The 18,263-nt window shown below is 42.0% G+C and overlaps 1 protein-coding gene across 6 annotated transcripts in view; it reads left to right on the forward strand.

Annotated features, from left to right (window-relative positions):
• The window catches only part of LOC136854357 (protein trapped in endoderm-1-like), a 229,365-nt gene that overhangs the window by 15,766 nt on the left and 195,336 nt on the right, over positions 1-18,263 (forward strand). For 2 of the 6 annotated variants that reach the window (XM_067130688.1, XM_067130673.1), the window contains exon 1: positions 7,736-7,858. The exons of 3 other annotated variants lie outside the window; for them this stretch is intronic. The gene's annotated coding sequence lies outside the window, so the exon portion shown is untranslated. Of the gene's footprint in view, positions 1-7,479; positions 7,689-7,735; positions 7,859-18,263 lie in introns of those variants that run through there. One more of the 6 variants, XM_067130681.1, reaches the window with a different exon arrangement.

An 18,263-nucleotide genomic window follows, 5' to 3' on the forward strand; every position in this document is an offset into this window, starting at 1 on the left:
AAGTGTGACTTTGGCTTGATGGAACCAAGTGTAGGCGTTAGTTGGTGTGAAGGTCGGAAGCTTGACTTAAGCGATGGTATTGGCAGGAATGGCAGGAGGGGAGGGTGATGTGTTGTCACCAGATGTCTCAGGCATTTTTGCTGGCTGTTGGTGTGGCGGGGTCACCACTTTAGCAGGATGATAATTGAGACAAGACGTTGATCTTGAAAATGATACTTTTATTAATAAACTACAGTGGTATTTATATGAACTGCTGACCAATCAGCAGCCAGGAAATTTACATAGTAACTAACAGACCAGTAATGCACATGCATTCGATTTTAGACTTTATACCTTCTATATAGACAAAGATCAGGTGTGTCACAGAAGTCTGCGCCATCCTGCTGGCTTGATGTGTTGCTACGAAGAATGACATGAGAACCCCGGTCTGGGATGCAGGTGTGTCACGGGAGTTGGTGCCATCCTGTCAGCTTACTGTGTTGTTCCCACACCCTGTAAGTCATGAGGCACACGTCCAGTCTGGGTTCATTCTCACTGAAAAATAACATCTGCTGCTTTCGATTTAGTAAATCACAAGGCACTTATTTATAAACTTTAGAATCTTGGAGTGGGTGGATAATTTTTAAGATTACTTCAAGATTTCCTTACAGGTAGGCAGCAGCGAGTTGCTGTGGATGGGATCTTTAGTGAACCAAGACTATTTTGTCTGGAGTTCCACGGGGTAGTGCTCTTGGTCCACTGTTATTTTTAGTGTATACAAGTGATATGGTTGTTGGCCTGGAAAACAAGATTATTCAGTATGCTGATGATGTAACACTTGTGGTTGTAGTAAAGTCTCCACTTCCGAGAAATGAAGCTGCCCTCGGCCTCAGTTGGGACATGGACCAGATCAGTGAATGGTGTAGTCGGTGGGACATGAGACTGAACTCCAGTAAAACAAAAACACTATTGATTAGCAGATCTTGTACAGATTTCCCACCCCATCCTCCCCTTCAGGTGGATGGAACTTTTCTGAATGAGTCTGAAGCTTTAACTATTCTAGGTGTAACTTTTGACTCATAATTTTTAAGAAACATCTAATGAAAGTTTCAGTAAATCCTGCATGAAAGTTAGGTATTGTTCGTAAGAAAAAGTTGTTAAGCATATCTTAGTTTAACCAGACCACTGAGCTGATTAACAGCTCTCCTAGGGCTGGCCCGAAGAACTAGATTTATTTTACGTGGCTAAGAACCAACTGGTTACCTAGCAACGGGACCTACAGCTTATTGTGGAATCCGAACCACATTATAGCGAGAAATGAGTTTCTATCACCAGAAATAAATTCCTCTAATTCTTCATTGGCTGGTAGGAGAGTCAAACGCTGGGCCAACAGCGTGCTAGCCGAGAGCTCTACCCACCCCGCCAACGAAGAACTATTGTTCGTAAGGCCTCATATATTTATAACAGTGATAAAATCAGTGCAACCTGTTGTAGGTAGTATGCGCTTCCTTTACTAGAATACTTTTCTCCGGTGTTGTTGTTGTGGTGTGGATGTCTGCTTCTGCCAGAGATTTATCTTTTTAGACAGAGTGATTCGTGGTGATAGGTTTCTGTTTCCTATTAGTAGCAGTTATGACTTGGACCATCGACGGATGGCCTCTTGTTTGTCACTTTTTTATAAGTTGTATTTCAACAGAGATCTTTCACATTCACAATTGATTCCTGATCCCCTTTATCTGCCGAGAGAAACAAGATTTGCTGAGCAGCAGCACCAGTATGCAGTAAATGTGCCTCGCTGTCGAACTTCTCAGTTCCAGAGGTCCTTTATTCCTCACACCGTTGGATTGTGGAACAGTCTCCCAGAGGATGTTGTGTAACTGGAACTTCAGAAGCTCAAGCAAAGATACAATGCATTACTACCCTAATATTATTCTCCTTGCGTTTAATACATTTTTATGTATTTATTAATTCATTATTATTTTTCTTTTTTTATAATAAGTGGAATCTCTTCTTTATGTATTTCCCTTTACATCCTCTTACTCCTTCCTAATGAACACCATATTGTTTGGAAGCTTGAATTTCAAGTCAATGGCCCCTTTTGTGGGCTTGTTCCATATGAACAGGATTCATCTTCTGTATAATAATAATAATAATAATAATAATAATAATAATAATAAAGCCTATCTTTTTGCCATCCTTTAGACCAGGCTGGTTCACAAAAAAAGTTTTTGTAAAAATATACATACCAGACTAGGAATGTATGGACTAGATCTATTTATTTATTTTAAAATAAATAAGTAAAACGTACTGACTTTAAAGGTGTTTAAGCCTGTCCTAAAGGAAACAAAATGATATGCTTATTATTTGCCAATAGAAGTAATCCAGATCATGTAATTTTGAATAGTATATCCTCTCTGTATAAAAAAATGTTACACCTCACCGCAGGTGTGTGTGTGTATGTATGTGTATGTGTGTGCGCGCGAGCGAGCTCATATATATACATATATAAGTATTTCTGTACGTAAGCTGCAATTGCAAATAGACACGCAGGCCCGCACCTGTACGAGCGGCTTGTAATTCAACTCGTGAACACGAAAAAGAAAAAATCATCTCTTTAGCTTCGTCGTGTATTTTTCCTGTGGCTGAGGCCCAGTACGTTGCAGAAAATGACTGTAAAATAAGATGGCAAAGTTAAAGAATGTCCTTCTTATCGATTGAGATCTTTTGCAGAGTCACTGGTCATAAAGACACTCCCACTGATGAGCGTCTCTCTCTCTCTCTCTCTCTCTCTCTCTCTCTCTCTCTCTCTCTCTCTCTCTCTCTCTCTCTCCCCAACATTCTGGTGTGTTTTCTGGTTGGAAGCACTTTTACTCAAAAGTCCCAGTGTCATTCTTTCTGGATTTCCATTAACGATGGATGTGCGGTTTAGTTATGGCCAGTAATACCACTGTTACTGCTGTTAATTTCTTAAGTACCGAAAAATACTTTTCCATCGCCTACATTCGTTGTTGACATCGATACCATTATCAGTACTTGCAACCAATTACTGTAGTTATAAAAATTATCCATCCAGTAAGTGTATCCCGATTTTATTTTTTTGCCGCTCTTCTTTTTATGTTCTACATAACAGTGAATAAGCTACACATCTCATCCTCTCCTTCAAATAATTAGCTTTTACAACATCTATTGTGACCTTTTTATATTCTTCAAATCTTCCCTCAACAGGGGAGATTTCAAGGGAGCACGTACGCGCATACGTACACAGAAAAGGAGAGTGATTTTTTGTTTTTAAATGTTAAAAAACAGCGCAACTTTTTTTTGCTAGTTCATTCTTTAACATCAGTAAACATGAACAAGTTTAGTTACGCACTTGTTATGCGCTGCAACTGCAGTCGAAAATGCTGTACGATGACTGATAACATAAAACTACATTCCAGCTCCAATACTCGTGCTCTGCCGTCCGAGGGTACCCTATAAACCAATTATTTTTAAAGCCAGGTCCTTGCTAATGGCTTTAACCAGTCGAGATCACTGGGCTATCCTTTTCTCATAGCGTCGAGTGACCATTAGGTTCCTCTTCTGTCCTTTGGCCGAGGGTTCATAGGATTAAATATGAAACTGCACTTTTCAGGAAGCAGATGCGACATTCCCAGCTCAGTCTGACCTGCTATTGACAATATGCACACACTGAATAACAACTTGAGTTCCAACCCTGGACTCGATAGCAGCACTGCGTGGCAAAGAGCTCTTTTTGAGTTCTCACTTTGTTATTTTGGCAGTTTTTTGACCTTATATTTGTTTAGAACCCCATAGATGATGATCATTATTTGACGTCTTCATCCGGTTTTCACGTCATATCAAGTTTATTCTCTAAAAGAATTAACTGACTGAGTTTCCCATTAAGATTTAAGGCGTTTCATGAAGATTTGACCATCCTTATTAACTATATGCATGTGGTATCGTCATTTATTTTATTTAACCAGTGATTTACATCCAAAAGAAAGGCAGAACACTCAAGCTGAGTGCTAAACATTAGTAAATTTTAGGTTATTCCATAACGGTAGTGCAGTACATGAGACATCAGTGGAACATTCAGTTTCATAAACGAGATTAAGAGATTACATTAAGATTGTACTTAATCTTTCCATGCCACAGAAATTACATGTGAGTTACATAACTAAATCTGAATGCCTAGCATTTGACTATTTAAGCTAGATTTTATTCTCTCCTTATATTAGGAAGTATGGTACCTAATAGACCCTATAAGAGAAAAGGTCCACATGGAAAGGTTTGCTTATCAAGTCATCCAGCTGAAGGCGGTAATTGTTCTATTTTGCTGGTGCTTGTACATATAGTGTTATCTGGGATATGTTTTTTTTGCACTAGCTCTTGTTAACCTTATTTTGATAGTACTTGTGCCCATATGCATCATTCTGGTATTTTTGTTCTGGTATATTTTGCTAGTACATGTGTGTGTTTGTCTTATGTTAGAAAATGTCTTGGGATCCCTAATTCGACTGGTAAGTTCTCTAATGCCTTGAATGACTAACATTCACTCGAAAATTAGAATTAGTTGGTGCTTGCTGGTGTGTTCCAGTTCGTTTTTATATACTCGTGATTTTGCAGGTTGAATATTATAGTTTCCATAACTGAATTCCACCGAGTGGCAGAGCGTATTACGTGTAATGTTAACACAAGCTTGGGCACTCGCACACCATACCCTGTTCTATAATCGACTCCCTTGGTTATAAAGGCCCACAAAACAATGGCTAACAACGGCCAAACAAACAAAGGATGTGGACATAATGAAGATAGAGGGAGTTGGCCTTACAATAGGTTCTTACCCAAGAACTCTTTCCCGCCTTACCCTGTTCCCTAACCTCCCGTCCCTTCTCCATCCGTCCATGACCAACCCCTTGGTTACTGCTCCCCCAACCCAGCCTTCCTCACGTATTGGCAAAATCCCTTTGAAAAAGGCTTGAGGAATTCGCTAACTCACCGTTCTTTGGAAATTGGTACTGGCATCCTGGAAAAAGCCCTTGACAATAGAAAGGACCCTTCTGGTTCCAGCAAACAATCCACCATTTGCTGGAAAAAACGGTGGTCATCCAGTCCGGGGGAGGAGCGTTCTTTTCTTAATCAGGGGCCGACAGCGTTGGAATGCCTCGCAGACGATGACGCATTCGACCATTATTCGGCGCTCTTTCTTCTATTCTTCGACTACTCAAGAGAGTTGACTGACGGTCTGCGATGTCATCCCATTGACCAGGTTTCAAAGGAAGGCTGGTGGGCGGAGGTCTTCGGTAATTCCTAAAAAAAAGAACAAACTTGGGACAGACTGATTATGTCTCTTTATAGATTGCAATGACGATCTTGAAGATGATCAATTGTGTGTCGGGGAGAAGAGGAAATTCCTCGCTGGTAGAGGTGACTAACCTCAACGTCCTCACTAGGAGTCAATGTCCCAGCACAAGTTTACGATTCCTTGAAGGCTTTGCCTTCGAACCGTATCGAAGTCATTACACCATCACATATGCATGTGTTCACGTATCTGTTTAACCAAGGACCTTATATATATATATATATATATATATATATAAATGTGCTTAGTTATAACTGTAATTTTGAAGGCTTTGCTGTGTTATTTAATTGACTGTTTCATCCTAAAATAGGCACCATATATAGAGAGAGGAGAGTACCAAAATTAAGAGGAAGTGTTAACACTGTATATATATATATATATATATATATATATATATATATATATATATATATATATATATATATATATATATATATACACACACACATGAATTTTATCACATCACTGTGATTCATATACAAGCATTAAGCTACAAATGTCCTTTAATTTCCAATTCGCTCTACCTCAGAAGTAATATATTTTCATATATGTTAACCGAAGGGGATTTTTTTAGTCGATAATAAGTTCGTCAACTAAAAAATACCCGAAGTAGTCCTGAGTTCTTGTTCTTCCGTGGTTCGAGCCCACGAGACGACGAACTTCTCATCAACTAAAAAAACTTTCCCTTCGGGTAACATGTAAGAAAATATATTATCTCCGAGGTAGAGTGAACTGGATATTAAAGGACATTTGTAGCGTTATATATATATATATATATATATATATATATATATATATATATATATATATATATATATATATATATATATATATATATATATATATGGGATAATGTTCGTTCGTTTCCAGTCCGAACATCTATACACGATAAAATATATGTAAATAATTGAGGATTTTTCTAAGTTTCAAATTTGCGAAATGCACTTTGGGACCGTTTGAAGTGACATTTGGTCCCCCAGGGGCTAGAACTAAACACGGAGAAACAGCGTAGATGAATCACTGTTTCGCCGTGTTTAGTACTAGCCCTCACGTGGAATTGGGGTTCGGACCGGAAACGAACTTTTACCTATACATGTTGGCTATCATGGTGTTACTGGTATATACTAGGCTTACTAGCATATCAAGCGAGAGGTCCTAGTTTTGATTCCTTAACGAGGACAACTGATAGGCAAGCTCCATTGAAAACAAGCTGTGCCTCTGTTAAGCTAATTAGTGAATGTACTAGGTAGACAGACAACTATAGCGGATTTTATTAGTGTTTTTTTAAAAAAGGCATTGGTCTAGAAACCTCAACCCGAGATACTTAGTATGAAAGGATGGCTAACCAGAGTGGGTGGGTATGTCTTGGTGAGGGAGAGATTCGTAAAGAATAGGTGAGATGAATAATTATTTCTCCATATATAATTAAAAGGGGGACTTGGAATTATCGAGACCTAACATTACTTGATATACCAGGGGAGTGTAGTAAGACTTTGAGTGAGAAAGTAAGATAAAACCATAAGGTTTAACAGAGAAGGAGCAGTGTATGTTTAGGTAAGAAAGAGAATGTTTGTGATAAAACAGGTTTGTGAGAAGTTTGAGGCCAACGAGACCAAGGGAGGCCTGTATATGAAAACAGGACCCTAGAAAATGCTTACTATAGAATTGATAGGCTAAGAGAGTTGAGGATGCCTCGTGTAGAAGGTAATTTATTGAGACCCTTTACAAGTTTTCATAATTAAAACATACTGTCTGTCAGAATACATGGACAGAAAAAACCATTTAGTTTACTGCAAAGGTTGATCTTGGACAAGGGTGACCTTTGTCTTGTGTTGAAATTTTCATGGCCGAGAAGACACAGAAAGGATATATTAGCACCGCACGGACTGTATGGAACGGTTCCGCGAATACGAGAGACATTAGGGAGCCATATGTTCGAGAAGGGATTGCTAAAGAAATTGATTATAACAGGAACCATGCTAACTTAACATACCCTACATGTAACCTAACATAATAGACCGCGTTACTTAGGCGGGGCCCTCCGTCTCCAGGACCCCCGTGTACGAAATGCCGCTATTTACCTAAAGTTATCCTATAACTCTGCTCATGCGCAGTAGCAAAAATATAATAAGCTCTGAGGTTAATTACAGTCGAGCGACAAAGAATAACGCAGAATTCTTGATAAGCAACCAAAATACTATAGAAAATGTCAGTTTCCAAGTTAATACCCGATGCACAGCTAATAGTTAGTTCTACGCCAATTTTTTTTTTACCACGGCCGCCACGAGGCTAATTCTTGCTAGTATTTTGTAAAATATAAAAAGAAATGTCTTCATTATATCACTAGGTGAGTTAACCTAACGGAACACCTTGAAAGGTTCTTGCATGACACCAACATTGACACTGTGAAGGGGATACGAACGTAGGTCCTTTTGTGGCTAAATTAACATTTCTTCTCTGAACAAGATATGCAGTTGCCTTAGTGAAAAGGTTTTTGTTTTTGTGAACACAGCCCAAGTAAGTTACTTGAATGTATAGTAACTGTCACATCAGTAAAAAAAAATCGCAATTTAGCCAACTTCTAGAAAGGCAAGTCAAGGATTGGAGGCCTAACAACCCCAATGTTTAAGTAAGATAGGCTATCTGTGCCGTTCCACTGGGAAAGGAACCCTCAGTTGCAACTGTTAATGAACAGGATCATTCTCCACTTTTCCAGGCTACAAGGAGTATCTCGAGGGCTCAGTCTAGATTTTCTTTCTTTTGGGTGTTTTGATTCCTATGGGGATCTTCAAGCACTGAAGATTTCTCTGGTCGTTTTTGAGTCATTTACCACCAGACCCAACAGCCTCCTTTGCCATACTCTCTCCATAACCAATCCACTCAGCCAGCAGTATTCTCTCTGAAGAAACGGAATTTTAAGAGATAGGCGGTTGGTTGGCTGAAGCGCCAAGTGCCCTTTGAGACTGCTATTAGAAAATACAGGATCATCAAGGAGTGGCCAGACAGTCTGGTGCTGGATCTAACTCTAGGAACTGTCCCCACCCTTTGCTAAAACGTAGCCTAGTTATATTAGTCAGGCCTATTATTACACATTCATTTCTTCCCTGATACACCTAGCGTAATGATCCTGATATTGTAAGGTAAAAATATACGTGGTAGCATTGAGTCGGCTGGTTTATTACCGGGATCTGGCAAGTTTATGGTTGGACGTGTGGACGGAAATGCGGTTACAGGTGAGTCATTTGGACGGGCATTCAACTGAGATCTAGTGTCATCAAGTGAACCACATGACGTATAGGCAACAAACTCTGAGTATCCTTTGTGATTGGCTGTTGAACTTGGCTGCTTAACCTATGTTCAGCAGGGAAGTTTGAAGATTTAAAGACCTCCCGTCTTAAAAAAAGTGACAGATGGTAAATTTTTAGTTAAACCGTTAACGTATTCCCCCCCCCCCGTAAGGGGTTAGTGCCATCAGTGATATTTATTACTTAAGGTTCTTTGCAGCGTCCCTTCAGCCCCTAGCTCCAACCGCTCTCATTCCTTTGACTATACCTCCGTTCATATTTTCTTCCTTGTTACTTCCACCTAAATTTCATAATCAATCAATCAATCCACCTTCTCCTAACAATTAACTCATAGAGCAACTGTGAGGTTTACCTCCTGTTAAACCCTTGGAACCTTTTAACTCTCAATTACCTTTTCAGTGCAGAATGACCTTACAGGTCCCAGTGCTTGGCCTTTTGCCTAGACTCTATATTCTAGTCTATATTCTGTTTATTAACGTATTCCAGAGTAGAAAATATGGTTTTCCTTTGCTTTAGTGTTTTGAACATTTCTAATAATCAGTCTAGTAGCAAATCAGTTCTAGAGACACTGGACCTCCTCCCCCACCCCCTCCCTATAGCCCTCAGCTATGGGGGACCACAGTGGGAAACTGGGGTTTTAGAGAGGAGGAAGACACAAAATAAGCAAAATACAGGGATATGTTCTAACCTAACCTAAGTTGGGTCATTGGGATCTTACCTGGTTAGGGGTCTTTGCCCTCCTTGGACCCCACCTAACCTAACTTAGGACACTTAATTAAAAAAAAAACTGGGTTGGACATAACCTAACCTAGCTTAGGATGCTGGAGGGTCCCCCCCCCCACCCACCCACATAACGTAGATCACAGGGTTCATGCTTACCTAGTGTTTGGTGTCATTCTGAAAACATTCAATATCCTAGCTTTAATCAGAATCAGAACTTGCAGAAATATGCATTTTGCTGTGTAATTTCTCTCACCCCAAAACTTGGTTCTCACTGTGTTCCCCTCTTGATTTTAAGATAGAAGTAGGTCCAGTATATTTTAAGATTGCTAATTTGCTATTAAAATGGATGTCAGAAATGCTCAAAACACATGCTAAAAATATTTTTGCAGTACAGCTGAAATAATCTTAGGAACACATTTGCCATGACATATAGGCAAGTGACTTAGAGTATACTTTGTGATTAGCTGTTGAACTTGGCTGCTTAACCTATGTGCAGCAGGGAAGTTTGAAGAATTACAGACCTCCCGTCTTAAAAAGAGACAGGTGGTAAATTTTTAGTTAAACCATTAACATATCGCCCCCTGTAAGGGGTTAGTGCCATCAGTGATGTTTATTACTTAAGGTTCTTTGCAGCATCCCTTCAGCCGCTAGCTCCAACCCCTCTCATTCCTTTGACTATACCTCCGTTCATATTTTCTGCCTTGTTACTTTCACCTAAATTTCATAATCAATCAATCAATCCACCTTCTCCCTTACTCATAGAGCAACTGAGAGGTTTTCCTTCTGTTAAACCCTTGGAACCTTTCAACTCTCAGTTACCTTTTCAGCGCAGAATGACCTTGTAGGTCCCAGGGCTTGGTCTTTGGCCTAACTCTATATTTTAGTCTATACTCTACTCATTAACGTATTCCAGAGTAGAAAATATGGTTTTCCTTTGCTTTAGTGTTTTGAACATTTCTAATAATCAGTCTAGTGGCAAATCTGTTCTAGAGACACTGGGCCTCCTCCCCCACCCCCTCCCTATAGCCCTCAGCTATGGGGGACCACAGTGGGAAATTGGGTTTTTAGAGAGGAGGAAGACACAAAGTAAGCAAAATACAGGGATGTGTTCTAACCTAACCTAAGTTGGGTCAATGGGATCTTACCTGGTTAGGGGGTCTTTGCCCTCCTTGGACCCCACCTAACCTAACTTAGGACACTTAATTAAAAAAAAACTGGGTTGGACATAACCTAACCTAGCTTAGGATGCTGAAGGGTTCCCCCCCCCCACCACACATAACCTAGATCACAGGGTTCATGCTTACCTAGTGTTTGGTGTCATTCTGAAAACATTCAATATCTTAGCTTTAATCAGAATCAGAACTTGCAGAAATATGCATTTTGCTGTGTAATTTCCCTCACCCCAAAACTTGGTTCTCACTGTGTTCCCCTCTTGATTTTAAGATAGAAGTAGGTCCAGTATCTTTTAAGATTACTAATTGCTATTAAAATGGATGCCAGAAATGTTCAAAACACATGCTAAAAATATTTTTGCAGTACAACTGAAATAATCTAAGGAACACATTTGACGCAAAGGACCGTGACTAAAATTAACCTGGGTTTTTAAGCAATGCTGGAATTCCGAAATCTAGCATGATAAGGGAAACACAGAACAAAACAATCCATCAGGTTTCATCACTGTCCATATTTTCACATTTCCATATAAAAATAACAAGACATTTAAAAATAATCCAGCCATCCAGTTGGGAGCTCCACTCGCATTTACATCAGAATACTAATATAGAACTTAGGAGAGGTCTTAGCGAGTGACAACATTCATCAATTTGTATCTTGGTAACAGTAAATTTATGACAGAATTCAGTAAGCTTTCCTTTTTGAATATATTAATAAGACTCGAGAACAAAGCAATAAAACTCCAATATATAAACAAAACACCAAAAGGAATGTACAAAGTAGTACTGATGCGAGGCCGTCAAAAGGTTTTTGACAAATTTTGGATGACATGTATGTAGAGATACAGTACCCCTCTCATATCCAGATTAATACATCTAGGGACCTACCAGATAATGGAAATATCCATTTTATATAAGTAATTTAGCAAGTAATTACATAGCTATAGTTCCAACTCGCACGGCAAATTAAATTAAAAAATCCACGGGCAACGCTTTAAAGTTTAGTGTAGGTGACAGTCCTGCCCACTAATGGGAGTACAGTACCAGGAACAACTTAGCAGACAACCTCATTCTGTTTCTGCCGCTCACGATGTAAACATTGGATATTTGCGGCAGCTTTTCCATTATTTGGTGGTTGTCTAATCGGATTTTGGTGAAGTATTATCGCTGATTTCAAGTGACCTTAAAACTTATAACTTCAAGTTGTTCTGACACAATATACAAACCATGGGCCCTTTACATTAGGAATTACTTTCAGCAAAGCTGGAAATGGCCCTTGAACTTTTGAACAAGGTGGTTAGGCAGTTAACCACTACTGTCTGGGAGGCAGGAGTCCCGCCTACCCGGATGTAAACATTCCAATTTACTTTTGGCCGTTGTGCAATGCAGACGTGTTTCTCGTTCTCTGCCCTGAATGCTGTTGAGCTGTTTTCCCAGTGGGATCTTTTAATTTTTCCATGCTGTGATTACTTTGTGTGTTTGTTTTCAATATTCAAGCCCATGAAGGAAATAAACCTCGTAAGTCACCTTCCCCCAGCGTTTGTGTCATGGGGTTGGCAGGAAGATGTGCAGTATCTATAGGCCTAATGTTGATGTGGACCTGCACACCCTTTGCTCCTTTTGCAGGGGGCATGTGTGTTCACGGTTATCTACTTGTGCCGAGTGTTGCTCCTGGTCGGCTGAGCAGTGGTTGAAGTTTGAGGGGAGGAAACATTACCGGAGGAAGCCTTCCAAGGCGTCATCTAGGGATATACTCCCTCGATGACTCCCTTGGTGGCTAATCCTTCAGGATCGTTTCTTTCTCCTTGCAAGCTTTCCCCTTCTGGCTGCCTCTCCTTCAGGAGAGTCTCCCCTTCGTCGTCTTCACTCGCTTCGTCAGGCATGGAACAATGGGGGGGGGCGCGCCGAATGATCAGGACGACCTCTTCTTGGGAGCCACTTCCCATCCTGAGGGGAATTTTTCCCTTGGAGCAAGTAGAGACACCCTCCATTGACTCGACTTTTTCTTCAGGTTTGGCAGTAGAGGCTTCTCTTGGGGGCAGGCTACAGATCTGACATCTACCTGGCTCCACCTGGGTCTCCCTGGCATCCTATCACTGGGGGGTCTCCTTGCCCATGTGACTGGGGCTCCAATGGTAACCCATGCCGCGGCTACCGCTGCCACCAAGCACTGTGACTATGACAGCTCTCATCAAAATGAAAGTGACTGTCTTGTCTCACCTGGGAACCCAGGTGACCACTGTGCCGGCGTCCCAGCATACTGTGCCTCTGCCTCCTGGCATCTCCGTGGCCCTGCTGTCCCAGCCAGGACCCTCCATGACGGTGACCTCTTCCGTGCCTCATCTTATGGTTCCTGCTCCTGATGTTTCTGGCTTTGCTGGCTCTCGGGATATCCTGGCTGCGCCTGCTCTGGCTATCCCAGTCGAGGCTCCTGGCTTCCCTGGCTCTCGACCTGTCCTGCCTCCTCCACCTGCCCAGCTGTTCTGGTCGCCCCAGTCGCTGCTTCTGGCTTTCCTGGCAGTGACATCTGCGAAGCCTGAGAAACTGCAACCAGGACCAAGATGACAAGATGCGGATCAATTACATGCATGGGAGCCTTTAAAAGCCACAACAGAAAAGGTGACCTCATCCACCAATGCTCTGCCTATACTTGATAAATTTTTGAAAAGCAAGACAGCCACCAAGGAAAATAATGAAGGTTGCCCTATCGCTAATGGACATCCGTTCCACCAGATTCTATGTTGCTGACCACACCTCAAGCAGGAGGGTGCTGGTGGACACAGGTGCCTTTAAATCCTTACTACCCACATCAAAGGAGCCCCATAGCATCATACAAACACTGACATTTCACCCTATACCTGTTGGAAAAGCACTACTGGAACTTCACTATCACAGATGTTAACATGCCCCAGCTCAACACCAACTTCCTCAGGCACTACATGCTTACAGTGGGCATTATCCATCTTCATCTCTTGGACTTGGCCTCTTTCCAGATGGCCCCATTCGTGAAAAGCCCATAGAGCCCTCCATATCTTCAGCGAAACTCACCGATGATGCCTGTAATCTCACCCCCCCACCCTCCCACAACTCTTCCACAGCACAGGGGTGAAGAACCTGATCAGTGAAGGGGAGCAAAGTCATTACGTCCCAATCGAAAATATCTGAACTTACAGGGGAATGCCTTCAGTAAAAAACTAAAGGGCTTGCTGGAAGAGAAGCATTACCACTTGGTTACACCCATCTAAATACGCCCTTGATAGTCAAATCCAAGACACAGACACGGGAACGACGGCCTAAGCAAGGCTATCACAAATCATGGGTTTGTATACAGTATTAATAAATACAAACACATGCACAATATACCCAAAAATACAGAAAGATCCCACTGGGATAAATAGAGAACTCAACGACAGTCAGGCAAAGAGATCCAATACTACGTCTGCAACGCATGACAGCCGAAAGCAAACTGGAATGTTTACATCCGGGCAGGCGGGTATTCCCACCTACCTGAAGGTAGCTACTGCGTAACCACCTTGTTAAAGAATTTATCAGCCATGTCCAGCTTTGCTGTAAGTAATTGCTAATGTAAAGGACCGATGGTTTGTATATCGTGTCGGAACAACTTTATTTTATCATAAACTGTCATTTTCATATAAGTTACTTACCAAGTAACTACATAGCTGAATCCCACATTGACAGGAGGTTGGATACATGGGCATATACTACTTAAAAAAACATTCATAGATGAAGATGAATTTTGAAATAGAAAGTAGTTAACATTGATAAAATGTTTGTTGTAACCTACCTGGTGAGAGAGCTACAGCAGGAAGTTACTACCTCTGGTGAAGCTTATGTTGGCCGTAGTGATGTGGCAGTGAAGCCAGGGGCACCTCCACATCAGTGGGGCTTTGCAGCTGAGGAATAAATATACCTTAGTTTAACCAGACCAGTGTGTTGATTAACAGCTCTCCTAGGGCTGGCCCGAAGGATTAGATATATTTTACGTGGCTAAGAACCAATTGGTTACCTAGGCTTTACCGTCCGACAAGAGAGTCCAATCCTGCATCCAGATAGTTCGGAACTCCCTCTCTCTACTGCCATGCTCAGCCAACGAGTGGATGAGTTTGCTGGCCACCCTCTCATCCATAGACAAGTTTGTTCTTTTAGGGAGACTACACACGAGAGTGTTACAGTTCTTCCTAAAGGCCAGTTGGCGAAGGGAGACCCTTCCGGACTTGTTTGTCTTCCCGATCACTCCCGAGATCAAGGAGTACCTTTGGTGGGGGCTCATGACAGGAAGATTCATAAAAGGGAAGTCACTACGCCCTCTGAGCCCCAACTTCACCTTATACTCATACGCATCAGATTTGGGTTTGGGGGTCTCTGAAGAAGACAAGGAAGTATCAGGGACATGGTCACAATCAGAGAGAGGGCTTCACATCAACGTGAAAGAGCTGAAGGCAATACACTTGGCCCTTCAGCACTTTGCAGTAATGACTTTCAACACCACAGTCGTAGTCCACTTGGACAATACGACAGCACTGGCCTACATAAGGGATCAGGGAGGGACCCACTCCTTTTTGCTGTATCAAGCAGCCAGAGAACTTCCCATCTGGGCACAAGAAAACCACACAAAAATTGTCACCCACTATATACAGGGCAAGCTAAATGTCATAGCGGACGACTTGAGTTGTTGCAAACAGGTCATGCCCACGGAATGGACACTGAATCCGCAGGTGTGCAACGAACTGTGGAAATGGTGGGGAAAGCCGTCGACAGATCTGTTTGCAACGTCGAGGAACCATCGACTTCCCTTGTATTGTTCGCCAGCCCCGGACCCTGTCGCTTGGGCAAAGGATGCTGTGCTCCAGGACTGGTCGAACCTGGACGTCTATGCTTTCCCACCATTCAGCATGCTGAGAGAGGTAATCAGCAAATTTCTCTTACACGACAACACGTCGGAGACCCTGGTAGCTCCTTTTTGGCCACAGGAGTGTTTTCCGGACCTCCTCGGTCTTCTGGTAGATTTCCCGTAATCTACTCAAGCAACCACACTTTCACCGGTTCCACCAAGGACTATCCACTCTTGCTCTGACAGGCTTCAGACTGTTAGGAAGCTTATCAGAGCAAAAGGTTTTTCGAGGCCAGCTGTGGAAGCAATTGTAAGGTGTAGACGCCAGTCTTCTTCCAGCGTCTATCAGAACAAGTGGGCAATCTTCTGCAACTGGTGCAGAAGACGCAATGTCTATTTTTAAGGTCTTCCCGAGGGTTAGCTACACCCATGATCAAGGGCTACAGATGTTAAACTCCCTATTCAGACATAGAGGCCTTGATCTGTCTGCTGATAAAGACATCGGTGACCTAGTCAAATCACTGGACACTTTGAAACAGGAGAGGTCAGATTCTGTATCCTGGAATTTAGATGTAGTTTTAATATATCTTTCAGGCCTTCCATTTGAGCCTCTTCAGTCCACATCCCTCAAGGATCTGACAAGAAAGACCCTCTTTTTAGTAACCCTGGCTACTGCTAAAAGGACTAGTGAATTGCAGGCCTTGAGTAAGAAGGTAGGATTTGCACAGGGAGACATGGTCTGCTGCTTTACTATGGGATTCTTAGTGAAGAATGAAATGCCGGCCAATCCCTGGCCCTGTTCATTCACAATCAAGAGTTTAATGGACATTTTCGGTCCTACAGACCAAGAGAAACCTCATTGTCCAATAAGAGCATTAAAGTATTACCTGGAGAGGACTAAGAGAATCAGAGGCACGTCTCCTAACCTCTGGTGCTCAGTTAAGGACTTGGCCCGTCCTTTATCCAAGAACACATTGGCGTTCTTCTTGAGAGACGTAATTTCCGAGTCTCACATTAAGACTCAAGAGAAAGACTTGCCTATTTGCAAAATTAAAGCCCATGAAATTAGAGCAGTAGCAACTTCGCTGGCCTTCAAGTGAGACTTATCTCTTGCTACAATTGTGCAATCCACCTTCTGGAGGTGCAAGTCAGTGTTTGCAAATTTTTATCTGCTTGATATTGAGACTGTATAGGAGAACTGCAGTACCCTTGGCCCATTATCCATGGCTGGCATGATGTTGGGGAGGAAGGATAGGAGGTATCTCATCAATTCATCTATCCACTCGCCTTGAATTTAGATTGTTGAGTTTTGGAAAGTTGGGGGTTACTGAGTACTTGGAGCACCCATCATTCATTGTGTCTTGTTATGAATGGGTTATAGTTATCTGGTTTATATATGGTATATGTGTAACTTGTTTTTATGGTCTTGGTTGTGGTACTGTGCCCAGGGCAAGGGCTTTTGTCTTTATTGTATGCTTTGGCAGCTGTTGTAGTACTCTTAGTTCCTCATTGGACGGGTGGGTACCATTCTCAGTTAGCTGAAGATATGTAGGGCTCTATGGGCTTTTCACGAATGGGGCCATCTGGAAAGAGGCCAAGTCCAAGAGATGAAGATGGGTAATGCCCACTGTAAGCATGTAGTGCCTGAGGAAGTTGGTGTTGAGCTGGGGCATGTTAACATCTGTGATAGTGAAGTTCCAGTAGTGCTTTTCCAATAGGTATAGGGTGAAATGTCAGTGTTTGTATGATGCTATGGGGCTCCTTTGATGTGGGTAGTATGGATTTAAAGGCACCTGTGTCCACCAGCACCCTCCTGCCTGAGGTGTGGTCAGCAACATAGAATCTGGTGGAATGGATGTCCGTTAGCGATAGGGCAACCTTCATTATTTTCCTTGGTGGCTGTCTTGCTTTTCAAAAATTTATCAAGTATGGGCAGAGCATTGGTGGATGAGGTCACCCTTTCTGTTTTGGCTTTTAAAGGCTCCTATGCATGTAATTGATCTGCATCTTGTCATCTTGGTCCTGGTTGTAGTTTCTCAGGCTTCGCAGACGTCACTAGTGGAGTGTTATGAGGCCCTGGAGGCTTCCAGCAATTCGTTGGCTTTCCTTAGTAGGTCTGCCTTTGTTGTGCTCTCAGCACTGGGGAGGGAATCCTTGTTGTTGGTTGGTTGCAACGTAAATTTTCTTCAGTTTCCCATTTGCATCAAGTTCTGGCATTATCAGCAGGGACTTTAAGTTTGTCCCTGGATGCCCTCACCATTGTGTCTCCAAGTGGAGTGTTCAGGAGGTCAAGGGCTCGTCTTGTATGGGTGGTTGGTAGTAGGAAGAATTCAGCTGTTAAGAACTAGTGTTGATAATCATCTGCAATCGTCTCGCCTTGTGCTTCCAACCAGTGTGCAGCGAAGTGGGGAAGATGGTATCTGGGATAGCCATGAGGACATAATCTGTCTTTGATGAATTTTTGACATTGCAGTTGTGGAATTGTATGTCTGCTCTCTGGAACCAGAAATATGGTTCAGTTGACGAGAAAGGGGGCAGGTGAAGATTCATGGTATTTTTATTTGCTACTTCATCCATAGACATATGTACCAGGGTATTTAGCCTGGTAGATGTTAAGGATGATATGCAAGGAGTGTGCTGGGTTTGCCATGCTGTTGGAATGATCTTTAAAGCTATAGTGCTAGATGCTGTATATAGTTTATTAGTGGCTTTTTGTCATGGTAGGCTTGGCTCTAGTTAGCATGTTTACCACCAGGGTTGATGCTAAAACCATGTTGGGTCTACTGAAGATGACCTTGAGCTCTAAAGAGAAAGTTAACTAGAGCTTAATTGTCGTAATTAGTTCATTAGTGGCTTTATAGGTATATATT

Source organism: Macrobrachium rosenbergii, chromosome 3, assembly GCF_040412425.1.
Source record: "Macrobrachium rosenbergii isolate ZJJX-2024 chromosome 3, ASM4041242v1, whole genome shotgun sequence".
Lineage (NCBI taxonomy): Eukaryota > Metazoa > Arthropoda > Malacostraca > Decapoda > Palaemonidae > Macrobrachium > Macrobrachium rosenbergii.